Here is a 26,451-nt window from a genome sequence, read left to right as displayed (position 1 = left end):
TGACGTGTTTCGGGGGTGCTCGGTTACGGGAGTGAGATTGCTGACGTTTGGAGTGTACAAGGTGAGTGAAACAGGCTTTTACGTGGGTCGGGCTTTGAAAAATTTTGGGACGATGGAAAAACTGCGAAAAAGTGAGCGGTCCGGGATTCGAACCTGGGTCGTCCGCCCAGACGACTGATCGCTTGACCACTAATTTTGAAGATAGGGTGTACTTCACTGGGGTACGCAGCATCTTTTCAAGAGAAACAGGGCCTCATTTGCCGACATCATCTTGAGCGGCAAGAAGATGTACGACGCTCCTGTCCTGCCATCCGTCGATGGCCTCCATTGGTCCATCGTCCTGTCCGGGTGGGCTCCGTGTCTACCAGACCCATACACATACGACGAGGAGTGAAGCAGGACCACCCACCGAGTAACCTTCTGTTCAACTTCGTTGTGGATGAACTCATGGAGAAGCTCAATTACGACTACGCTGGGGGAACGATAGCCGACGGCCGTACCATCGCCGCCACAGCATTCGTGGACAACCTGGTGCTAATGGAGGACAGCCAGGAGGTACCTTTGATGCTGCACGATGTTGCGGCCTTCTTCCGTGAACGTGGGACCTTATTGAAGTGGACGCGGAAACGGAAAACATCGATAATGACAACGACCACAATAAAACAAAACAACTTACAAGCAACGACAAAATTAAGGGGACCAACACGATAAAGAAGACCACGAGAATTCCCCCCCATCATTCTCCAAGGAGTGTTTAGTAACCAAGACCAGGGAATGACTGAACTGAAGAGGCACTTCTCAGAAGGTTTTACAATAAAGTACACGGACGGCTGGTCGCTTGATCACTAAACTACCAAGCTTGTCGAAGAATTTGAACATGTTGTTCATGGCCACGTGCTCCTGGTGTGCAGGGATTATAAAACTGGTTAAACGGAGGCCTTTCTGATATTGGCTGGTGTCATTAGCGTGTGCTTCAACCGAAGCATACTGTTGTTTGTTTTCGCCCATAATTTGTTGTTTTTTGACGAAACTTGGGGTGTGGGTTCTCTAGAGTGCATGTCCCAACTCGTGGTTAGTGCCCTTTTGGACCGTTTGGTGAAGATTTGCGAATTTTATTATTTATCTTAGGTTGTTTGGAGTGTGCTTGTTTTGTGATGTGAGTGTGTCGAAGAATGGCTGATAGGGAGGAGTTGCCGTGCAAAAACATGGACGCGACACCAGTGTATATAGTCTCAGAGAGGCGGGTGATGGTCCAAGTAGACGTGGAAAGAAGAGGTTTAGGAGAAATGTTAGTTCAATTAAATCAAATCATTTTCCGTTGAGGAAAATATGAAGAACTTGTAATACCCTATAGTAATAGTATACTAATATAAATGGTCAATTTGAAATGATGATTTAAGAAACAACACTGTCAACAAACCACCTCGTTTTTAATGAATGCTTGAAATAATTGTCAAATTAACAAACCCAATGTTTATGAGGAAGCAGGTTATAAACCTTATTATTGACAATATTAAATACCTATAATATACTCAATAATATCTAAATTTTAATATAATTTACATAACATAAATGGCAATTTATACTTGTTACTTAAAATATTACCTATTTTAAGTAATATACATGACTACTTATTATTTTAATTTTTAAATTTAAATGATTAATTCTCAACATCTGGTACACAGATACTAGTAGCTCATTCACATAAACGTTGGTGCAGTTGAAGTGTATTTGTGTGTGTAGTGCAGAAACATTAATAACGTGATTTGTTAATACTATAATGATACCATACTGCCTATTGCGAAAACTTCATTTAGAAATTACCGCTACCACCGCAGTATAAATACACTACCACTGCACCAATTTTATGTAAATAAAGCCTAATATATTCTTCTTTACATTGGCTGTACTTGAAGCAATGTATAGAATGGACTTTATGGAATGGACTCCGTATTGAACCCTTTATATTTTAGAGCATTTTGTCATAATACCTAAAACATAAATATTATAAAAACGTGGATAATGAAATTGTTATACTGAATCATCTTTCTGTAACTGAAATATTTAAAATTGGAATAACAACAAACAACATACAAAGTAATTACAAGTAACTGATAAATAAAAATATATTTTAGTTAATTGTACGTCGAGTACATAGCTGAAATTATTGCAAACCTTAATCGACAAGAAATTAAGAATGATATAAATAGTATTTTACACTACAAGGGAAGAAAGTTTGAGATTCTCAACTTTCTTCCCGTGTAGTGTATACTATTTTTCTTACTACCTCGGCTACGCCTCGGGCAATATGGCACGCAGGGCAGGAATCTCAAACTTTTTTCCCGTGTAGTGCATACTATTTTTCTTACTACCTCGGTCGAAAGTACGTATTTTGCTCCCCGGTTCCACGACAGAAAAATACTATTTTCTGTCGTGGAACCGGGGAGCAAAATACGTACTTTCGACCGAGGTAGTAAGAAAAAGAAATTGTTCAATATACTCTACTAATGTGTTTATAATAGATCTAAAAAATATTTTTATTACATCAAACATATTTTAATATTTTTCTTTTCAACGTATAAATATAAATATACAGAAAATTAAGACTAAATAAGCTTCAACATTAATAATCATTTTAAATTATTTAAATAGTTAAAAATGTTTATTAATAAAGTAAATTTTAAACTGAAACACTTATTTATTAAAAATTAAAAGATATATGTTTTACAAAAAATTCGTTACAATATTCACGTGTGAAAAAAAAATGTTTCCAATATTTTCAAAAAGTTATTGAAGATAATTTATCAAATGTTGTTCAAAACATTAGTGAATGAGTTAATTAATTTAAAACAACTTATAAATATTTGGCAAAAGGTATTGTAAAATATTGTTTTACAAATATTCATCTAAAAGTAATTAGTATTTAAGAATATATGTAACATTTCCATCTTCATTAAATTGTTTCCAGTAAATTATATTGGTGGTATCATTTTATGGTAACATACACATATGCAATTATCTAATTTTTAGCCGCAAAGTTATTTACTTTCAACTACTCTTTGAAACTTTTGTACGTTTTTTATCAACTTTAAAATATTTTAGGCAATAGTAATTTAGATCCAAATCGGTTTGCCTTTATGTAAATGCCAATTTGAGCATTTTAATTCATCTCCCACAGCGAAAACAAAATACAAATAATATTCAAAAATTTGTATAACATTGGAAATCTAGATAAAGGAATTTCAGTAGATATTTATTAATTCAACATTTATGAAATTTTGTTTTTGATTAATAAAATATTCTTGATTATTTATTTATTTTTCAAATAATATAATTAAAATCCGCATTTCCATTATTAAAATTAGAAAATATTGTTCAAATTATTATTATTTATTAATTAAAATATGATAAGTTTATTTTAAAAAGAACCTATAATGTAAAATGAAAAATATATATTAAATTATTCTTACAACTGTTCAATTGGGCTTTGGTTCGCTGAGCTGAGATTATTGCAAACCTCAATTGACAATAAATTATGAATGATATAAAAAGAAATTGTTCCACATACTCTAGTACTGTGTTTATAATTTCTCAAATTTGATCCAAGAAATATTTTTATTACTTCAAACATTGAAACTTGAAAAGTATTTTAATTTTATTCTTTATAACGTATAAATACAAATATTTTTATATAGAATTATCCAACAAATATCTGTATTCTACTTCATTCAAGTTAGAAAATTTTCCCGCATCGAAAACAAAATATAAATAATGTTCTAATATTTGTATACCATTGGAAATCTAGATAAATTAATAATTAAATGAATTTTTAGTAGATCTTTATTAATTTAATATTTATGAAATTTTGTCTTCTGTTAATAAAATATTTTTTATTTTGTATTTAATTATTTATTATTTTCAAATTACTATAATGTAATTAAAATCCACGTTTCACATTATTAAAATTAGAAAATATTAATCAAATTAGATGTTTATTAATTAAAATATGTTCATTTTAAAGAGAAACTATAATGTTATATAAAAATATATGTCAAATTAATCAACAATATTCGCGTATATGAATAGAATAAATTTGCCATTCATTCAAATCTTAATCGACAAGAAATGAAGAATGATAAAAAATAAATTGTTCCATGTACTCTACTACTGTTTATAATTTCCATTTATTACACCAAATATCCTTGAAAAGTATTTTAATTTTTTTCTTTTTAACGTTTAAATATAAATATTTTTATATAGAATTGTCCAACAAATATATGTATTCTACTTCATTCAAGTTTGAAAATTTTGATCAAACAACTATAATCAAAATACGTTTATTATTTCAAATATTTTTATTTCAGGGTAAATTTGATTACGTCTATTAAAATTATATTTCAAAGCTGTATCAAGAAAATTATATTAATTTATGATTTGTATGTAAATATATGTAATAATAAAATTTTTAGTTAATCCTTCAATTAATTCGTTTTCTATGACTTTTTTAAACTTGTCTATTTTTGTTTCTACACGGACTGTCTCGAAACTTAGCTGACTGCTGCTATAAATTTCCTTAATTTCATTCACGAAATTTACAAGTGTTAATACTTATTCCATTTTCCCACTTCATCATCGAAAATCATGAATTATAAAATAGAAATTAAATTCTCTTGAATCGATTGCTGAAGAGAATTATTTGTGTTGGACACAAAATGTCAAGAGCAACTATTGCATAAAAATGAGTCATCTCAAGTCCACGTACTTCCTTGTACTTCCTCGACAATGAATAACACGACAAACAATAACTTTGCAAAAAAACATTAACCGTGGCGTCGTGGAACGCAAACGGTATCCAAGAAAAATCCCAAGAATTTCGTTACTTCCTCCAGGAGCACAAAATTGACTTAATAGCTGCCCAGGAACCTAGACCAAACAATAAAAACCCCCCAAAAATTCGAAATTACAAACCTATAAACAACAAAGACCTGCTGTTCTACATAAAAAACCAAATCGATTACGAGACTCTCCCAGAACCAAACACAACAACCAAAACCTTAACCATAAAAATAGCTAACCATATAATTACTAAGATATACAACAGCCCAACTTACAAAATGAATGAGGAAAAAGCTGAAGAGTTTGCATCTCGCAAATCAAAACAACATCACAAGCTATCTAAGTGACGGCGCCACCAGAAGTGAGGTACGTAACACAACCAGTGACTTACAAATTTCAGATACCCCCCAACAGAACTCACAGACATATACGAAGTAAAAATAATAATTAAATCACTCAAAAAAGGCCGCTGGACATGACGAAATCAACAACGAGACAATAACACACCTGCCACTCATTGTCATCAAACAGCTAGTCGACGTCTTCAATACCGCCCTTATCCAACAAAAATTCCCAGAACCCTGGAAAACTGCAATAATCATCCCAATTCCCAAACCAAAAAAGAACCAACTTTTCCCCCAAAATCACAGACCAATTAGCCTACTCTCATCCTTCAGCAAAATCCTGGAAAAAATAATACAAATTCGATTAAACAAACACACCACCAAACATAAAATCATCCCACCCCATCAATTCGGCTTCAGAAGAAAACACTCTAGCAACTGACACACCTATACAATGAAATAACGACAAACCTAAAATTAAACAAACAAGTTTCCCTAACCTTCCTTGAATCTGGCACAAAGGGTTATTACACAAAATGACAATCCTAAAATACTCACCATTCATCATCCACACCATAAAATCATACCTCAAAGACAGACACATAATTGCAAAAATACAGAACACAATCTCAGACCCAATCAAAATAGACGCGGAACTCCCTCAATGGAGCGTCCTAAGCCCAACACTTTTTAACATCTACACTTCGGACGTACCAAAACACACAAAAACGACCATGGGACTCTTTTATCTCAATTTATTGCAGAAAATCATGTTTTTATATCTTGATGATGATAAAAATAATATATTAATTTACCCCAGCCATTGTAAATTAATTTATTTTAGTCATTCATATTAAATTATACAAATTTTTAGATATTCAGGTTCACCAAAATTCTTTAGATTTTCTTAAATAAATTGTGGAGTAAATACATGCAGTATGCAAGGAGCCTAATAATAAGTTCTTCCAGTTTAATTCTTGAACGGAAACCAAAAACTAGCAAAAGTTTTCAAAATCAAATTGTTGACTGAATACTGTTCAACACCGTCAACCACAAATGGACAATAGATCAACGATTATAAATCATCAAGTTATTAATCCTAATGTGAATTCGCACAATAATGTATGTATAAAAAAAACAAAAATATTACGATATTTTAGAGAAGGTTTTTTACATACATAAAAAACCAACCAACCTGATCTTTGATAATTTGGCAAAACGATTTGGTTCAACCCCCAGTCAAATAATAGCATGGTTTAAAAACCGTATGGTAAAGTATAAGAAATCAGGATATCTTGATGACCATTCGTAACAGGATCACTACAACAGGACCACATCAGTGCATGTCTGCAACAGGAGCACGCTAGTGAATCCCAACAACAAGAATACAGCGGTGTATCCCAACAACAGGGATGCAGCAATGTATTTCATCAAGGATACAGCCGTGTACTACTTGAATTGGGTACCTGTACTAATTATTTTATTTTTCCAGTTATTTCCTAACTGAGGAATGCATCCCCAATTCCAGAGCACTTACACTGTAGTAGTCTGCATCGCCAAAGAGGGAGAGCCTGCAAACAGTCCAACCAGCTACACACCAATTAACCTTCTTTCTACAATCAACAAAGTCACTGAAGAGGTCGTTCGGACTCGCCTCGAAGACTACATTTTCGAGAATATTCTCCTTCCCAATTTTCAATTCGGCTTTCGAAAACAACATGGCACAGGCCATCAGTTATTGCGGGTTACTGAGCATATCATCCATGCCAGAAACTAATGCCATGTTTCATAATGACCTTTATAACCCCAAACCTATTTCTGCAGGAGTCCCTCAGGTCTCCAAATTCTCCCCAACCTTCAACATCTACTGTTGTAATTACTCAACCGACACAAGAGTCCTCACAGCAAAATAATCTCTTTTATAAGCATAACACTTACACACTAAAGTGATTTTAAACTATAACAATTGTGGAATTTATTTTTATTAGTAATTAGTTTGGTAATCATTGATCCAGGCTCGCAGTACGTAGACTGCAATTCCGGTCTAAGTATCGCCTATCAATTTTAGTTTAGGCCGTCACTGGTAAACGATTGATTTACTAATTTAAGTAAAAATTCTGTTTAATTGTATAATTAAACACTTTTTCTAAACATGTTTAACCCTTCAACATTTTGAAAATATCTCTTAAAAAAGTGTTAACAATTTCAGGTTGATTCCAATGTATTTGTTACTTCTTGGAGACAGTTACTAATGCTTTGTTGGAAGACTATTAAACCACCTGTTAACGCTGTTTAAAAGGAACATGAAGGAGCACTAGCTTGTGGAGGAAAATAGAAGGAGTTGTAACACGGAAATCGGGTGCGAAGATACAATACAACATCTCGGAACAGACAACTGTTTTGAGAGCAATGAAGGAAATCGAGGAAAGAGTGGCACAAATGGCATATAGGATGGAAAAATTAGAAGGTAGAATGGAAGGAAGAATTGAAATGGTGGCGATGATGAATAGATGGTGGAAAGACATAATGGAGAGTGAAAAAGAAGAAAATAAGAAAAGTGAAAGGAGCAACAAGAAACAAACAGGCAAAGAACAATACGGGGAAAACAACGTAATTGAGGCAACAATGAGAAGGCAATTGAGAAGAACAGAGAATAGAAAAGTATGAAGGGGAGCTGAACATAGCGGAAATGGAGGAAATGGCGGTTCTGAACGGAATGGAGATTGCAAAGGGTATAATTGAAGAAAGACCGGGAACGAAGATAACAATAAACACGGATAGAAAGGACATACTGGGGAAGATGGGAAGGGCTAAAAGTAGAAATCCAAAGGATAACATTTGAAAGAAGAAATATTAGAATTAAATGGGTCAAAAGAAACAGTACTGAAGAAATGAAAAGAGTGGATGAGTTAGCAAAAAAGGGAAGGCAGGAAGAAGGAGAAAGACAGATTCATAATAGCGCAACGCAAAGTACAATAAGGAAAGTAAAACAAGAGAAAATCACTAGGAAATGGCAAGAGAGTTGGGATGGAGATAATAAAGGAAGATGGACGTACAATATATTAAAAGAGGTGAACAGAAAAGGAATAAGGACAGACGGTAGGATAACACAGGCAATCACGGGTCATGGGAACTTTGAAGGATACAAAAAAAGGTTCGGCTTAAAAGAAACGAATGGAATCTGCGAATGCGGCAGAAATGAGGAGGAAGACATAGAACACGCATGGTTCAGATGTGAAAAGAATAGGAGAATAGAAGCCAGAAACAGGCTAAAGGAAGGAATAGGCAAAGAAAACATAGAAGAAGTAGTTTGGGGGGTGGAAAGAGAAGAAAACTGGGACAGATGGATAGAATTTTGGAAAGATATAGTGGACGAAGAAGTATGGGAGTAGAAAGAGATAGGGCGAACTCGCTAATTTTTGGAGTGTGGTATATGGTTGGATGGGTTTCTTTGGTGGTGGTTTTGTTAGCTTGAAAGTGATGCCAATGGCCGAAAGGCGAGGGGGTCGGGGTCTACGGCGACCCAATTTCGTAATGTACCTGATGACTCTCTTCCGTTTCGACCATTGTAGAGTACGGACGTGCCGTCGCGGTGCTCTTGAGTCGGAATTTTTGAAAATTTTAGGTGACGTGGTAGATTGGAAGTGTGACGCGGGTGTGCGTGTGACGTGGGTGTGACGCAGGTGTGACGCGTGGGATTGTGTATAGGGTGAGTCTGGGGTGAATGTGCATGGGTAGGACTTAGAAAAATTTCAGGAAACTGAAAATTTCGAGAAAAATTTGAGCGGATAGTTCGGGATTCGAACCCGGGTCGTCCGCTCCGGCGACTGGTCGCTTGACCACTGCGCTACCGAGCTTGCCGAGGCATTTGTGCATATTGTTCAAGTCTTTCGGCGGCTGTGCCGTATCTATTGCAGGATCGATAGAATCATGCCGTTGAAGGCCTTTTCGACTCGTGTGGGTGAATTTGGAGTGAGTGGGGTATGTCGCAATTGAGGCGCACACCCGTATTGGGTAAGGCCCTTTTGGCGTCGTCCGGTACCTATCTTTGTTGTTGTTCGGCGGATTCGGTTGCAACTTTGGTTACAGGCGTCATTTACGAGCGGCTCGTTGAGGCGCGCGTCGGTTTCAGCCACGGCCCTTTTGGCACCGAGTTGCGATAGCGTCGTTGTTTATGGCCAGTTTCGATTGAGATTTGGTGTGTGGGTGTGCTAGGGGTGTGCTTTATTGAGACACGCTTCTGTTCCGGCTACGGCCCTTTTGGCGCCTAGCTGCAGGTAACTTCTTTGTTTATTGTTCGATTTGTTTGGTATTTGGTGGGTGAGTGTCCTGAGAGTGCGCTTTGCTGGGGCGCACGCTTGTCTCGGCTACGGCCCTTCTGGCGCTGAGCTACGTGCAACTTTGTTGTCTGTGGGTCGATTCGCTTCAGATTTGGTAGGTGGATGCACTGGGTGTACCTTGCTGGGGCACGCCTTCGTTTTTGGTTACGGCCCTTTCGGCCTTGAGTCGGGGTTAGTTCCGTCGTTTCAGGCTGAGTGGGCCTGCTGCGACTGCATTGGATGGATGGTCATTGGATGACCATCAGCATCCGCCATTCACCGGATGGTGAAGACCGGACCGACAAAGTCCACAATAAAAAACAACTTAACGCTGCAATGAGACCGGCTCTACTATTGGCAGCACGGGCATACAGGACCACACCGACAAACGCCCTACAAGCTATAATCGGCATCCCCCCCTGGACACACACAGCGGAAACATTAGCCGTATATATAGGCCTAAAAACTGCAGAAGAACTCAATGTAACAAAGCTACACATAACTACAGACAGACAAGACACAGTAGCCTGCATTTATGACAATAACAGCAAGGATAAACTGATAAAGGACATACAACTAGAAATGGAAAAGAGATACCACAGAGGCCACAACACACAAATATCATGGACGGAAGGCCACCCAAGAACGAACAATTCAAATAGTGAGGCTGATAAACTGGCGAGAGAGGCGACAGACAGGCAAAACATACTACGACACGACACTACTGATGTACACAAGCCACAAAACAAGGAAAAAGCTACTCCATGACGACATCATCGCATCCTGGCAACACAATTGGGATAGGGATACTGAAGGGCGAACATTTTACGGCAACTGTCAGCAGGTGGGAACGGACAGCATACGTCTCACATTCAAGGCCACACAGCTCGTCACCGGACATGGGAACAATAGAGAGTACATCACCAGATTCGTAAGACCGGAGGATTCGCCACTTTGCCCATGTGGAATCGGTCAGCAAGAGGATGTCAACCACATCAGATACACATGTACAAATGCGAAAAGGCAATCGATTGGGCGGAGGAAGCCATGGATGAGGAACAAATAAACAGCAACGACTAGAGTCAACACAACGCTAATTTTTGGAGTGCGGAGATGGGATGGGTTCCCTTGACAGGGTTTCGTTAGACATAAGGAGTTAAATCAAACGTAATTTACTAAAGATCATCTAAAACCGCAAGGTGTAGATCGGCTGAAAAACTCACTAAGCCAAATATAAGCAATGTACCAGTGCGTGCAGCATGAGTGAGGCCGGGGATTTGGCGCGCAGGGGGAAGAAGAGGTTTCGAAGAAACCTTAGTGCGGAGCAGGAGAGTGGCGGACCTCTGGAGGTGATCTCGTTGGTGGAGAGAAACCTGATCGACTTTCTGTGTAGGGCGGACTCCAAGGTATCGAAGGGTGTGATGACGCACATCCTGGAGCAGTTCGCGTTGGTCAGGGCGCAGGCCACTGAGGCAGCGGCTAGTGCGTCGCGCTTGCCGGTCGCACCCAAGGTGGCAAGGTCGTATGCGTTGGTGATGAACTCGACGGATGCGGCAGTGTCCAGGGATGTGGTGAGGGAGCGTGTGCTGGGCGCGGTGGCACCCAAGCTGGGTGACATTAGGGTCAGGGCGGTCCGGCGCACCAAGACCGGAGTGGCGATAGAGACGGTGACCAAGGACGAGAGGAACAGGCTTCGGGAGGTGCCAGCTTTCAGGGAGGCTGGACTCACTGCGGAAACGGCGAGGGTCATGGGTGCGAAGATTGCCGTGCTTGATGTGCCCAGCACAATGTCTGGGGAGGAGTTCATGAGTGAACTGAGGGCGAAGAACTTGGCCAGTATCTGAACAAGTTCAAAGAAAGAGTGAAAATTGCCAGGAGGTTCGTGAGCAAGAAGAATGCAGCTGTGGGAACCGTGGTAGTGGAGGTCGACTCTGCCTCAGCTAAGTTGTTGCAATTGCAAGGCTAGGGGACTGAAAGGCGACCATGCTATACAGAGTCGCAAGTGCCCCTTGTACGAAAGAGAGTTGAGGCGTGTAAGAAGTAGGATGTCTGACACGGAATGATGGCTAATTTAGTCCAACTAAATTGCCAGCGTTCCAAGAATGTTACGAGCGATCTGAGTGCATGGATGATGAATGACGGAATAGATGTGGCACTGTTGCAGGAGCCGTACTCCAATGAACATGGAGTGGTTGGGTTCCCTGCATGTATGCGTGTATATTCCGTGCTGAATGAAAGATGCCAGAGTGCGATCGTGGTGAACAATGAATGCATTGAGGTTATGGAGGTGTGTGAGCTCACGTGGACACATGGTATGTGTCTGCGGATGAAGTATGGGGAGGTAGAAATGTATGTTGTGAGCATGTACTGCCAATTTAATGATACCTTAGCCTCGTACCTTGAATACTTGCAGCGTGTGATAGTGCGAACCAGGGGTAAATCACTCCTGGTCGGAATGGATGCGAATGCCATATCCCTGATGTGGCACAGTAAGAACATGGAACGAAATGATAGTGTGTTAAGAGGTCATGAGGTGGAGGAATTTATTTTGGCAAATGGCATGATTGTCCTGAATGAATGGAGTGAATTTTACTCATTCTGCACTGCCAATCGTCAGATCGACACCGACGTGACTCTGGTGTCGGCCTTATGGCCGTATCAGCACAAATGGTGGGTTGATGGTGAGAAAGGATTGAGTGATCACAATCCAATACGGATTGAGGTGATGTGTCGCACTGCACCATTGGTTGAGCAGATGAGCTTTTGTGAAGGATGGCGCACTCGTGATGTTGACTGGGCATTGTATGCAAGGTTTCTAAAGAATGTGCTGAATGGTACGAGTATGGAAACGTTCCGTGTTATGAATTTGTGTGACCAGATTGCGTTTGTGAATGATTCCCTGAGAATCCTTAACGATCGAGTGTGTGATAGGAAGAGAGGAACAACTAGACACAAGAATGTTAGTTGGTGGAACGATCAACTGCATTCGATGCGTAAAATAGTGCGTAAGTTAAGAAGAAAGTGGCAGAAAGGTAGAAGCGAACATGTAGATGATGTAGGTGAACGAGAGAATGAATATCGCATGTATGTGAGAGTATACATGACTCCTTGCGCAATGCAAAGGAAAATGATTGGAGACGGTTTGTTGGCGAATGCGGAAATGAGGACCCCTGGGGGCATGTGTACCGTATATGCAGGCGCGGTCGGCCGAATCCGGTCGTGCCTGCTGTTGCGGACACATGGAATGACTCGGTGGAGGCTGTGCTGCGGGAATTTTTCCCAACGGACGATAATGAGTTTGTGCTGCAGGGTCCTGCTAATCAGGTTCCCCCTGTAAGCAGGGATGAATTAGAGTGTGTCCAAAAATTTCAGCGATTGCGGGTTCCCTTTCAAGGGTGATAAGGAAGGAATGGGGTCTCCGGAGGAAGGCAACTCGCACTGTATACAGGGGACTGTTTGTGGCGTGTGCTTTGTATGGTGCAAGTGTGTGGTGCGACTCTCTGTCGATGGCGACCAATAGCCTGATGCGCTGCCAACGAGTGGTTTTGTATACCTGTCTGAAAGTGTGAGCACGTACAGTTTCAGGTAGATATTAGTCTTGTAATACCGTAAATTTAATACCGGTCCTGCCAACGAATATCTTTTTGTCGGTTCCACTGACAACGGAACGGAAACTGTTGTTGTTGTTGTTGTTGTTTTTTCAACCGGCACCGGTAGATCGGCGGATATATCGTCGAATAGTTTCCTAACGATGCATCTGCTTGGTTTCAAAATTCTTCTTCTAGATGTCGGACGATAAGAATCGAGAACGACATTCTTTTTAATATGTACTTCCTCTTTTCTTACCGTCTTCACCGCTTGTTTTCCCTTTAGACTAGAAACCGGCTGAATAAGAGTCAAATCCGAAGGGAATATTGCGATTTCGTTGCTCGTGTTTGTTGTTGTTGTTGATGTTTCAGATATCGTAATTTTATTAGCGATGACTGGTTCCGGGGAAACAGACAGAGTCGGAGTAGGTGCGTCTGAAGCAGGTACGGTCGTTACTTTAGCGTTCGGTGATATCGATTCGGTCGATGTGCCCATGTCTCGTGTTAATTTTAATTTTTTAACCACACCGCTGTTTGTAAAATTGACATCGTCGTCGTCTCTATAATTCTCTCTGATGCGTTTAGTTGATTTCCTATCGACGTTATCGACATTATCGTCCCTCAGACGGTCGGATAGAAAAAGAAAATGGTTTTGCAATAATGGAATGACGACGTAACGAACGGCATGGTTGAACGATACCTAATATACTGATCAACGGCAGTAATAAACGTTATTTATAGGTGAGCAGGTACAGTTTCAGGTGGATTTTTACGTATGAATGCTTCATTGAGCAAACAGGTAATCGAGGATACACACGTACCGACGAAAATTTATTGAAACTAACAACAATAAAAACATTAAATAATAATATTAATAATGATAATTAATTATTATTATTATTATTATTATTAAATTAAATTAAAACTATTACGTGTAACTGTAATCTATTTATTTTATTTTAGAATAGAAATACATTGTAAATATTTAAGGCAATGACATGTCATTTACTTTACGAGGAGGGTGTTCCCAACAGTGTGAAAAAGAGCAAAAGTTGCGTGGTTACCAAAAGAGAAAGGAGGTTGGAGACCAATATCCTTGCTGCCTGCTGGAGCAAAATTGTTGGACAAAATGATCAATAATAGAATAATGTAAAGGGGGACTGAGTGATAGACAGTACGGATTCAGAGAAGGCAGAGGCACATTAGAAGCGATGGAACACATAACAAAGGAAATCACAAAAAGGAGGAGTAAACAAGAGAATGTACTGGTGGTCACTCTGGACCTGGAAAATGCGTTCAATTCGGCCAGACCAAGAGATATTTTACAAGAAATCATATCACGAATAAAATGAATTTAGACGAAGAAAAACGTTTGAGAATATTTTTTTTAAGGAACAGGGAAAAATATTTCAGAAATAGCTAGAGAGCTAAATATTTCGGTAAGAAATAAAATTGGGAGAATATGTTTATAAGTAATTTTGACGTAGAGAGTTGGAGGTGTGACGTGTGTTTCGGTGGTGCTCGGTTACGGGAGTGAGATTGCTGATGTTTGGAGTGTACAGGGTGAGTGAAACAGGCTTTTACGTGGGTCGGGACTTGATGCCGACTTCACACCGAAGATGGCCTCACCCACATTCGTCCCCATCACCGAAGACGTCCAACAGGCGTGTGCTAACTGGGACACGTCTGCACCAGGACTGGACGGCCTCACCATCACAGCCGCCAAAAAGGTACCTAGCCTCCATTGGTCCATCGTCCGGCTCCGTGTCTACCAGACCCATACACATACGACGAGGAGTGAAGCAGGGCCACCCACCGAGTAAGCTTCTGTTCAATTTCGTTGTGGATGAACTCATGGAGAAGCTCAATCACGACTACGATAGTCGACGGCCGTACCATCGCCGCCACGGCATTCGCGGACAAACTCGTGCTAATGGAGGACAGCCAGGAGGTATCTTTGATGCTGCACGATGTTGCGGCCTTCTTCCGTGAACGTGGGACCTTATTGAAGTGGACGCGGAAACGGAAAACATCGATAATGACAACGACCACAATAAAACAAAACAACTTACAAGCAACGACAAAATTAAGGGGACCAACACGATAAAGAAGACCACGAGAATTCCCCCCCATCATTCTCCAAGGAGTGTTTAGTAACCAAGACCAGGGAATGACTGAACTGAAGAGGCACTTCTCAAAAGGTTTTACAATAAAGTACACGGACGGCTGGTCGCTTGATCACTAAACTACCAAGCTTGTCGAAGGATTTGAACATGTTGTTCACGGCCACGTGCCCCTGGTGTGCAGGGATTGTAAAACTGGTTAAACGGAGGCCTTTCTGATATTGGCTGGTGTCATTAGCGTGTGCTTCAACCGAAGCATACAGTTGTTTGTGTATTGTTTTCGCCCATAACTTGTTGTTTTTTGAAGAATCTTGGGGTGTGGGTTCTCTAGAGTGCATGTCCCAACTCGTGGTTAATGCCCTTCTGGAGCGTTTGGTGAATATTTGCAAATTTTATTATTTATCTTAGGTTGTTTGGAGTGTGCTTGTTTTGTGGTGTGAGTGTGTCGAATAATAGCTGATAGGGAGGAGTTGCCGTGCAAAAGCATGGACGCGACACCAGTGTATATAGTCTCAGCGAGGCGGGTGATGGTCCAAGTAGACGTGGAAAGAAGAGACTTGGAAGAAATATTAGTTCAACTAAATCAAATCATTTTCCGTTGAGGAAAATATGAAGGACTTGTAATACCCTATAGTAACAGTATACTAATATAAATGGTCAATTTGAAATGATTATTTAAGAAACAACACAGTCAACAAACCACCTCGTCTTTAATGAATGCTTGAAATAATTGTCAAATTAACAACCCCAATGTTTATGAGGAAGCAGGTTATAAACCTTATTATTGACAATATTAAATACCTGTAATATACTCAATAATATATAAATTTTAATATAATTTACATAACATAAATCGCAATTTATACATGTTGCTTAAAATATTACCTATTTTAAGTAACATACACGACTACTTATTATTTTAATTTTTGAATTTAAATGATTAATTTTCAATATCTGGTACACAGATACTAGTAGCTCATTCACATAAACGTTGGTGCAGTTGAAGTGTATTTGTGTGTGTAGTGCAGAAACATTAATAACGTGATATGTTAATACTATAATGATACCATACTGCCTATTGCGAAAACTTCATTTAGAAATTACCGCTACCACCGCAGTATAAATACACTACCACTACACCAATTTTATGTAAATAAAGCTTAATATATTCTTCTTTACATTGGCTGTACTTGATATTTCTTTGAAGCAATGTATAGAATGGACTTCATCCTTAATCTTCTTGTGACAGTGGTTGTAGAAAATCCGTATTTAACCCTTTATATTTTAGAGCATTTTGTCATAATACCTAAAACATAAATATTATAAGAACGTGGGTAATGAAATTGTTATACTGAATCATCTTTCTTTAACTGAAATATTTAAAATTAGAATAACAACAAACAACATACAAAGTAATTACAAGTAACTTTGATAAATAAAAATATATTTTAGTTAATTGTACGTCGAGTACATAGCTGAAATTATTGCAAACCTCAATCGACAAGAAATTAAGAACGATATAAAAAGAAATTGTTCAATATACTCTACTAATGTGTTTATAATTAGATCTAAAAAATATTTTTATTACATCAAACATATTTTAATTTTTTTCTTTTCAACGTATAAATATAAATATACAGAAAATGAAGACTAAATAAGCTTCAACATTAATAATCATTTTAAATTATTTAAATAGTTAAAAATATTTATTAATAAAGTAAATTTTAAACTGAAACACTTATTTATTAAAAATTAAAACATATATGTTTTACAAAAAATTCGATACAATATTCACGTGTGAAATAAAAATGTTTCCAATATTTTCAAAAAGTTATTGAAATTAATTTATCAAAGGTTGTTCAAAACATTAGTGAATGAGTTAATTAATTTAAAACAACTTATTAATATTTGGCAAAAGGTATTGTAAAATATTGTTTTACAAATATTCATCAAAAAGTAATTAGTATTTAAGAACATATGTAACATTTCAACATTTATGAAATTTTGTTTTTGATTAATAAAATATTCTTGATTATTTATTTATTTTTCATATAATATAATTAAAATCCGCATTTCCATTATTAAAATTAGAAAATATTGTTCAAATTATTATTATTTATTAATTAAAATATGTTTTAAAGTTTTAAGTTTATTTTAAAAAGAATCTATAATGTAAAATGAAAAATATATATTAAATTATTCTTACAACTGTTCAATTGGGCTTTGGTTCGACTGCAAAATATTTGTCTGTACATAGCTGAGATTATTGCAAACCTCAATTGACAATAAATTATGAATGATATAAAAAGAAATTGTTCCACATACTCTAGTACTGTGTATATAATTTCTCAAATTTGATCCAAGAAATATTTTTATTACATCAAACATTGAAACTTGAAAAGTATTTTAATTTTGTTCTTTATAACGTATAAATATAAATATTTTTATATAGAATTATCCAACAAATATCTGTGTTCTACTTCATTCAAGTTAGAAAATTTTGATCAAACAATTATAATCAAAAGACGTTTATTATTGCAATTGTTTATTTCATGGTAAATTTTATTACGTTTAAAAAATTCAAAATCTCTAAAATGTGTTTTGTCTATTAAAATTTTATTTCAAAGCTGTATCAAGAAAATTATATTAATTTATGATTCGTATGTAAATATATGTAATAATAAAATTTTTAGTTATCCATCAATTAACTTGTTTTCAGATATTTTTTAAAATTGTGTATTTTTGGACACTTAATTTTTAAGACAGATTGTGTTTACATTAAATATACCTCAGACTAATCAAACTCAAAGAATTAAATCTACAGACCTTTGGTTTCACTTCTTTCACACCAGATTCTCTTTGATCACTCAAATGTCATGAGAAAACTAAAACAGTCTGGGGACCTCCTTTGTTCCATCGTTCATATTTTTTTTAATAAGTCGATTTAATTTTAAAAATGTATATATATATATTTTTTTTCAAATAACAATAACTATGGACATCAGTACAAAGTTTTGCCTAGTTTTTTTTGAACATTATTTTTTTCTGTATTTTCATAAATATTTAAATTGATTGTACTGATTGTAAAATATTGTTTTTCAACTAATCTTCTAAAAATAATTAGTATTAAGAACGTATGTAACATTTCTATCTTAATTGAATTGTTTCCAGTAAATTATATTGGTGGTATCGTTTTATGCTAATTACATACATAATTTTTACTCACAAAATTATTTACTTAGAAATTTATTATAGTTCAAATGGATTTCACTTTACGTAATGTCAATTTTCGCATTTTCCCGCATCGAAAACAAAATATAAATAATGTTCTAATATTTGTATACCATTGGAAATCTAGATAAATTAATAATTAAATGAATTTTTAGTAGATCTTTATAAATTTAATATTTATGAAATTTTGTCTTCTGTTAATAAAATATTTTTTATTTTGTATTTAATTATTTATTATTTTCAAACTACTATAATGTAATTAAAATCCACGTTTCACATTATTAAAATTAGAAAATATTTATCAAATTAGATGACGTTTAATTTTAATTTTATGATTAAGTTGAATTGTTTATTAATTAAAATATGTTCATTTTAAAGAGAAACAATAATGTTATATAAAAATATATGTCAAATTAATCAACAATATTCGCGTATATGAATAGAATAAATTTGCCATTCATTCAAATCTTAATCGACAAGAAATGAAGAATGATAAAAAATAAATTGTTCCATGTACTCTACTACTGTTTATAATTTCCATTTATTACACCAAATATCCTTGAAAAGTATTTTAATTTTTTTCTTTTTAACGTTTAAATATAAATATTTTTATATAGAATTGTCCAACAAATATATGTATTCTACTTCATTCAAGTTTGAAAATTTTGATCAAATAACTATAATCAAAATACGTTTATTATTTCAAATATTTTTATTTCAGGGTAAATTTGATTAAGTCTATTAAAATTATATTTCAAAGCTGTATCAAGAAAATTATATTAATTTATGATTTGTATGTAAATATATGTAATAATAAAATTTTTAGTTAATCCATCAATTAACTTGTTTTCTATGACTTTTTTAAACTTGTGTATTTTTGTTTCTACACGGACTGTCTCGAAACTTAGCTGACTGCTGCTATAAATTTCCTTAATTTCATTCACGAAATTTACAACTTATAAGTGTTAATACTTATTCCATTTTCCCACTTCATCATCGAAAATCATGAATTATAAAATAGAAATTAAATTCTCTTGAATCGATTGCTGAAGAGAATTATCTGTGTCGGACACAAAATGTCAAGAGCAACTATTGCATAAAAATGAGTCATCTCAAGTCCAGAATAGTGAAGGACTTTTTGTCCAAAAAGAGCCTTGTTGTTTTACAACATCCGCCATATTCACTAGATTTACCACCAGCAGACTTCTGACTATAGAAGAGATTCAAAGTACGGTGACATGGGTCTTAGAAAAGACCCCAAGGAATGACTTCAACTTTGTTTTGAATCGTTTTACAGACAATTTCAATCTTGTATAAATGATGAAAGAGTGTACTTGGAATAATATTAAATAAAAATTACGATTTGTTTATCCGTTTCGTTTATCTGACATCAGTCATCTAATTTTTGAGACAGACTGTGTTTGCATTAAATGTACTTTTGACTAATCAAACTTAAAGTATCTACTGACCTTTGGTTTCACTTCTTTCACATCAGATTCCCTTTGATCACTCATATGTCGTGAGAAAACTATAACATTCTGGGCACCTCCTTTGTCCCATAGTCAATAACTAAAATAAAAAATAAGGTTGAATATATACAAAATATTAAAGGACAACACAGTAAGTCGATTTAATTTAAAAAATATGTATATATATATATATATATATATATATATATATATATATATAATTTTAAATATCAATAACTATGGACATCAATACAAACTTTTGACTAGTTTTTTTTTTGAACATTATTTTTTTTTGTATTTTCACAAATATTTAAATTGATTGTACTGATTGTAAAATATTGTTTTTCAACTAATCTTCTAAAAATAATTAGTATTAAGAACGTATATAACATTTCTATCTTAATTGAATTCTTTCCAGTAAATTATATTGGTGGTATCGTTTTATGCTAATTACATACATAATTTTTACTCACAAAATTATTTACTTTCAATTTTGAACATTTTGTAAGTTTTTTAAATATTTTAGTCAATACCAATTTAACTTAGAAATTGTTTAGTTTTATGGTTCAAATCGATTTCTCTTTACGTAATGACAATTTTCGCATTTTCCCATAGGGAAAACAAAATATAAATAATGTTCTAAAATTTGTGTAATATTGGAAATTTTTAGTAGACTTTTATTAATTTAATGTTTATGAAATTTTGTTTTCGATTAATAAAATATTTTTGATTATGTATTTAATTATTTATTATTTTCAAATTACTATAATGTAATTAAAATCCACGTTTCACATTATTAAAATTAGAAAATATTATCCAAATTAGATGATGTTTAATTTTAATTTTATGATTAAGTTGAATTGTTTATTAATTAAAATATGTTCATTTTAAAGAGGAACTCTAATGTTATATAAAAATATATGTCAAATTAATCTTACGATATTCACGTATATGAATAGAATAAATTAGCTATTCATTCAAATCTTAATCGACAAGAAATGAATAAATTGTTAAATGTACGTTATCGTTTAATTGCATATGTGTAATTATATATTTTTTAGTCACAAAATTATTTACTTGCAAGTAATCTTTGAAACTTTTGTACGTTTTTTATCAACTTTAAAATATTTTTGACAATACCAATTTAATTTAAAAAAATTGTTTGATCCAAATCGGGTTCTCTTTATGTAAATGCTAATTTGAGCAACAAAATACAAATAATGTCCAAAAATTTGTATAGCATTGGAAATCGAGATAAATGGATAATTAAATAAATTTTCAGTAGGTCTTTAGTAATTCTATATTTATGAAATTTTGTCTTTGATTATTAAAATATTTTTGATTAATTATTTATTTATTTTTCAAATTACTACAATGTAACTAAAATCCACGTTTCATATTATTAAAATTAGAAAATATTGATCAAATTAGTTACCGTTTAATTATAATTCTATGAATAAGTTGAATTGTTTATTAATTAAAATATGACAAGATCGAAAGAAACTAAATCTAAATGTTAAATTGCTTCCATTGTGTCATTGTCCAATATTAAAATTCAATAAATTGAATATTTACACAAATTTAAAACTCCATTTTAATGCATTGAGAACCTTATTTCAATATTAATTTTTTGTGTTATTAAAAAATTGCAATAGACCTGTTCTTATACATTATTAATTGTATGTAAAATGAATTATTTAACTAAAATAAATATAAATCTATAGATGCTATGTCTGACTACTGTCCGAGTACTTTCGAAATAGAAAAGTCATTACACATACTAATATGTCACAATTAGTTAAATGTTTGTTCCAGCGTCAATGACTAAAATAAAAAATAAGGTTGAATATATACATATACAAAATATTAAAAAACAATACTGTAAGTTTTTTTAATTTTAAAAATGTTTTTTTAATAATTATTTCTTTTGTAGTTTAATTTTTTAATTGCATTTTCATAAACATTTAAATAGAAATTCTCAGTTTGGAATCTACATTTAGATCTAAAGAAACTAAAGAATGTAGAGAATCTAAAAAATCTAAAGGATTTAAAGAATCTAAAGGATTTAAAGAATCTAAAGGATTTAAAGAATCTAAAAAATCTAAAGTATCTAAAGAATGTAAAGAATGTAAAGAATCTAAAGAATCTAAAGAATCTAAAGAATCTAAAGAATCTAAAGGATCTAAAGAATCTAAATTATAAATAGAAAACGGTGACCAAATAATCTACAACATATTTAATAATCATTTTAAATTCTTTAAGTATTTTAAATTGTTAATAAAATAAATTTTAAAGTGAAACACTTATTTACTGAAAATTAAAAAAATGTATTCACATGTGTGAATAAAAACATGTTTCCAATATTTTCAAAAAGTTATTCAAGATAATTTATTAAAGGTTATCTAAAAAATTAGTGAATGATTTAATTTAAAACAACTTATAAATGTTAATAAAGGTACTGATTGTAAAACATTGTTTTTCAACTATTCTTCTAAAAGTAATTAGTGTTAAGAGCATGTGTAACATATGTTAATTAAATTGTTTCCAGTAAATTATATTGGTGCTATCGTTTAATTGTAATTGCATATGTGTAATTATCTTGTTTTTAGTCACTAAATTATTTACTTGCAAGTAATCTTTGAAACTTTTGTACGTTTTTTATCACTTTTTTTAGTATTTACTTTAAATTTTGAAAATATTGTACGTTTTTAAAATATTTTTGACAATACCAACTTAATTTAGAGAAATTGTTCAGTTTTATGGACTAATCGGTTTCTCTTTACCTAAATGCCAATTTGAGCATCAAAATACAAATAATGTTCAAAAATTTGTATAGCATTGGAAATCTAGACTTGATGAATTTTCAGTAGATATTTAGTCATTCTATACTTTTAAAATTTTGTCTTTGATTAATAAAATATTTTTAATTTTTTATTTATTTATTTTTCAAATTACAATAATGTAACTAAAATCCGCGTTTGACATTATTAAAATTAGAAAATATTGATCAAATTAGTTATGGTTTAATTATAATTCTATGAATAAGTTGAATTATTTATTAATTAAAATATGACAAGATCATTTTAAAAAGAAACTAAATCTAAATGTTAAATTACTCACCCATTTGTCCTGAGAGAACTAAACCAACATTCTGGTAGCTACCATTGTTTCATTGTCCACTACTAAAATTCAATAAATTGAATGTTTACACAAACTTAAAACACCATTTTAATGTATTGAGAACCTTATTTCAATATTAATTTTTTGTGTTATTAAAAAATTGCAGTAGGACTTGTTCTTAAACATTATTAATTGTATGTAAAATGAATTATTTAACTAAAATAAATATAAATCTATAGATGCTGTGTCTGCCTACTGTCCGGGTACTTTCGAAGTAGAAAAGTCATTACACATACTAATGTCACAATTAGTCAAATGTTTATTATTTACAGTAATATTATGTAATTTTTAAAAATTGTTTTTAATAAGTATAATAACTAAATCAATTCATATTATATATAAATATACAGTTAGATTATTGGTTTATCAGATAATAAAATTAAAATTTGTACAGGCTGAACATTCATCGGTGGACAAGATCTAATTGATTGTAGCTTACAGGACTTAAAATAAGATAGAAAAATTAGTGTAATTTAATTCCTACAGAAGTAAGTTAACATTTGTACCAATTACATATCATAGACAAGTTAAATATATTCAATTGGATCAATACTAGTTTACATGAATGGATATAAAATTATTTAATAGAAATTACCTTATCCACGAAGAGAAATGTGTTTCATTAAGCTAAATAACATTATTATTATGTTTATTCTACTAGTTTTTAAATTAAAAAAAGGTATAACTAAATAAAAAGAAAATTATTTTTTAACTTTATTTCTTTGTTTAAAATGAAATATTTAAAATGTATATGAAAGAACCTATGATGCGTTTTCTTATCATAATCAAATAAAGAAAAGGTTACTAACCTTCAATTCGTAGCTTGCATAAATTTCAAGAACACAGCATTATGGCATCGCTTCTAGAAATTCTTTTTTAAAACCTCTAATTTAACAGATATATATATATATATATATATATTTGTCATCGTCGCCTAAAATTATTACTAACTTTACATATTCAAATTGACAAATTAAGATGAACTAAAACAATTTATGTTACGTGGAATCCTCCTGTATTTATAATTTAGGGTGCCTAGAGATTTCACATGGGGTGGCTTCGAAGAAAACACGACTTTTAGACACTAAACTTTTATGCATCAACACGTGGTCCTTGGTTTTCTTCAATTTTAAACTACAATACATAAATTAAAATGCAAACAAAAAATACACAAACAGGAACACTCACTGTCACCAGGACAAATATAGCACACGTTATACAATCAGTATTCCAGGGGATGGCGAAGAAAAACGTGGAAAATTAACCAAGGTCCCCGACTAACCTCGTGGTTGTTCCGATAGCGACTGACACAAGCTATGTGTACAGTGCGGTATACCAACAGATAATTACATTGTAATATACAGGAGAATATGCGATAAATAAATCCCGTTACACTACATCTGCCCCCCTCGTCCAAGCTCGTTAAACAGAAGCTACACCACTAACAACTCTTATAGTAACAGAAATACTTTTTTAAAATAAAACATAACCAAGGTTTTTATTAATTCATTATTTGTTTGGGATATTTTAATCCGTACAGTGAGGCGACAACGTCGACACATGTTTGAATGTTCCATACTCTGTTGTGATTAAGAATACAACAGGTAAATCGGTAAATCATCAAAGTTCGTGTATAAAAACTATACAGTACGAAAAATGCTCTTCGTGTCTGGATGATGTAAGAGATGGATGCACAACAAAGAGAGTAAAGTTTTGCCCGGTAGTAAGAATCCCTACTCTCAGAGACAATGCGCCGTGCTGGTGCGCGCCGGCGCACAATGTAAATTAATCTTTGCGAATGCATTTAGTAACTCTTCGTATGCGTAGGTATGTAGTTCAAGTTCTTCGGATGCTCCATTTAAATTCCGTAACTTTGTATAATTTTCAATTTGTAAAATGAAATATTTTTTGAGGGTATATCAAAAACAAAAATAAGTATTCTAAAAATAAACTACTTTTTTCAAAATAAAAATGTATCCCAAAAATTAAATTAAATAAATAAATGCATAAGTAAAAAAACTAAAAATAATTAAATAATGTGTTCAAAGACACCGACTCGTCTGCGGAGACGAACCGCATGCTAAACGCAGCAAAACCAAATGATCCCCTCCAGTCAGTTCGGCCCGCCCACATAATTGCATGTATATCTTTCCTTTTTGTTTACAAAGGGGTATTGATGTTCCGTCTCAATATGCGAGTAGACACGTTCATCATTTTTGATACGGTATAGGCTCTGCTTTCAACGTGCAATTTGAAATTATACTAACAAGATCAAGCATTAGAACCGTCAAAACCAAAGTGTATAGTAACAAAAGAAAGAGATTTATATCAATGATATACCAACTCCAGATGAAAATGAGTTGATTCTATTTGCTGATGACACATCTATATCCTGCCAAAGTGATTCACTAGTCAGCTTGCACTTGAAGATGTCCAGAAATGTTCAAATCCTAAAAGATTGGTTATTTGCCAATTCTTTGAGTTTAAATGGAAACAAAACTGAAAATATGATATTCTCAATACGACAAAATTCAAATGATATTAAACCAACAAAATTCCTGGGCATATTTATTGACTGTAGGTTGACATTTGCGGATCATATCGAATATGTAGCAAATAAATCAATAAAAAACATATTTCTACTCAATCAACTTAAATACAATATAGAACTGAAGGTAGAATTAGTTGCATATTTCTTGTTTGGCACACTTGTCTGGGGTCACTTAAGTCATGCAGACCGACTGTTTTCTCTTCAGAGAAGGGCATTAAGAATACCAGCAGGATTACATTATTGGGCAGATGCTAAACAAGCATTTATTGGTCTTAAAATTTTAACACTGCCTTCAATTTACATACTCGAATGTTTATTATATACCAAATTAAACGAAACCACATACAAAATCCACGGCAGCATTCACACATATGATACTCGCAATAAGAATCGAATACGTCTACCAAATATTCGTCTAGATAAGCCATGCAGCTCCACTAAGTATTACGCTCCAAAGTTTTATAACCTGTAACTGTGAAAAGCCTGCACTTTGAACAATTCAAAAAACGCACCAAAGATTTACTTTTAAAACATGCATTTTATGATTTTAATGAATTTCTTTTATGTCCACAATTTTAATTTTAGTCTGTACGTATGGATGTCCTAATCTATCTCTTATTATATCCAATCAGTTATCTTTTTCTTTTTTTTTTTTGACTTGTGTAAAAATTGTACCTGTTTTTAAACATCAATAAATCTATCTCTATAAAATTAATACCAAGGAATACATATTTAAATGTTTATTCATAAAAAGCCTTGCGGTCATGCCTCTGATCCTGGTTAAGGTCCCACAAGAACAGAAGAAAATATT

The 26,451-nt window shown here is 33.7% G+C and overlaps 1 long non-coding RNA gene across 2 annotated transcripts; it reads right to left on the bottom strand.

Moving 5' to 3' along the window:
* Positions 1-1,958: 1,958 nt before the first annotated feature.
* On the bottom strand, positions 1,959-24,704 carry LOC126265873 (uncharacterized). 2 transcript variants are annotated; one of them, XR_007548350.1, is made up of 5 exons: positions 24,278-24,704; positions 23,899-24,223; positions 23,030-23,091; positions 19,910-20,009; positions 1,959-1,991 (listed from the first exon to the last, which is right to left on the bottom strand). It is a non-coding gene; the product is annotated as an uncharacterized LOC126265873 (long non-coding RNA). The 2 variants fall into 2 exon arrangements; XR_007548349.1 differs by lacking the exon at positions 1,959-1,991 and adding an exon at positions 16,019-16,515 and having other exon boundaries at positions 24,278-24,701.
* Positions 24,705-26,451: the final 1,747 nt, after the last annotated feature.

The sequence above is a fragment of the Aethina tumida genome, chromosome 6 (genome assembly GCF_024364675.1).
Source record: "Aethina tumida isolate Nest 87 chromosome 6, icAetTumi1.1, whole genome shotgun sequence".
Taxonomy (NCBI): Eukaryota; Metazoa; Arthropoda; class Insecta; order Coleoptera; family Nitidulidae; genus Aethina; species Aethina tumida.
The sequence above is the reverse complement of the archived record's forward strand: the minus strand, read 5'-3'. Positions and strand labels throughout refer to the sequence as shown.